Genomic DNA, 1468 nt, shown 5'->3' with positions numbered 1-1468 from the left:
GTGCCTTCCAGTGCCCTACCATGGTAAGAGGATACAGCTGGCCCTCGAATTCTGTGAGTTTTGCATCTATTCACATCTATTCTTTCAACCAACTGTAGATCATAAGTATTTGGAAAGAAATAACTAACAATATAATTTCTAAAATACAGTATAACAACTATTTACATAACATTTACACAGTTGTGCACCACATAATGACTGAAACAGTGGTCCCATAAGATTATAATGCCATATCTTTACCGTGCCTTTTCTATGTTTATGTATGTTTAAATACACAAATGCTTTCCATGGTGTTACAGTTGCCTGCAGTATTCAATACAGTCGCATGCTGTATGGGTTTGTAGCCCAGGAGTAATAAGCTGGACCATACATCTTAGGCATGCAGCAAGCAGTACTATCTGCGTTTCTGTAAGTGCACTCTATCAGGTTCACATGACAAAAATCACCTAATGACACATCCCTTAGACCACATCCCTATCATTAAACAATGCTTGACTATATACACTATCATAAGTAATCTAGAGATGATTTAAAGTATATGGGAGGATGTGTGTAAGTTACGTGCAAACACTGCACCATTTTACGTAAGAGATTTGAATGTTCTCAGATTTGAGTATCCATGGGAGATCCTGGAACTGATCCTCTGAGGATACTCAGGGATGACTGTGCTTTTCTGCCCTATTAATGGTGGGTTTGACCATGTGGCTTGCTTTGGTCAGTGAATTGTGAGCAGACATGAAGTAGACACTGTTCAAGGAGAAGCTTTAAAAGCCATTGTGCAACTCAGCATGCCTCTATCAAGGCTGCTCTTTCTAATGATGATTCTTAGTCATCAGTGTAGGCAGGCACCTGACCCATGTCCAGGGGTTACATGAGCAAGAAATGGATCCTTGTTACTGGCAGCCACTGAGATTCAGGGGCCATTTGTTACTATGTCAAAGCTGACTAATACGTAGTCCATCCTTGACCTTCAAACACAAGGAAATCAAAAGTCCTAAAACTTGAGGTGATTAGCTAGTTAGCATGGCTATTTAACAGTTACTAGTAGAGCTTGAATTCAGGTCTCCTATTATTCAGGTTGTTCATTTACATTTCAATAAAAGCACATTGAAATTTATCAAAAAATAAGAGATAAAGGTCTTAATGAGGAAATCATTCTAATGATGGTTAGGATGTTTGCCATACTGATAGTAACAGGAGACCCGTAACAGAAGAGCTAAGAAATATTACATAGGAATTTAGACATCCAGTAATACCACCAGTCATATCTTAAAGCAGCTGAGTTGGTTTAGAAGTTTTCAGTTCAATGGCCATTGAGGACCCACCACGGATTTACGACTGCCATAGGTGTTGGGTGCTCAGGTGAAGTAAGCCCAGATCCTCTTTCCCCATCAAACATAGCAGAGCCTGTGGTTTCCACAGTGTGATCTGAGGAAGACCTGTCCTGGAAAGCACTATTTTTTAAAAG

The sequence above is a fragment of the Otolemur garnettii genome, unplaced genomic scaffold (genome assembly GCF_000181295.1).
Source record: "Otolemur garnettii isolate 467f Iridium unplaced genomic scaffold, OtoGar3 scaffold00003, whole genome shotgun sequence".
Classification (NCBI taxonomy): Eukaryota; Metazoa; Chordata; class Mammalia; order Primates; family Galagidae; genus Otolemur; species Otolemur garnettii.
The sequence above is the reverse complement of the archived record's forward strand: the minus strand, read 5'-3'. Positions refer to the sequence as shown.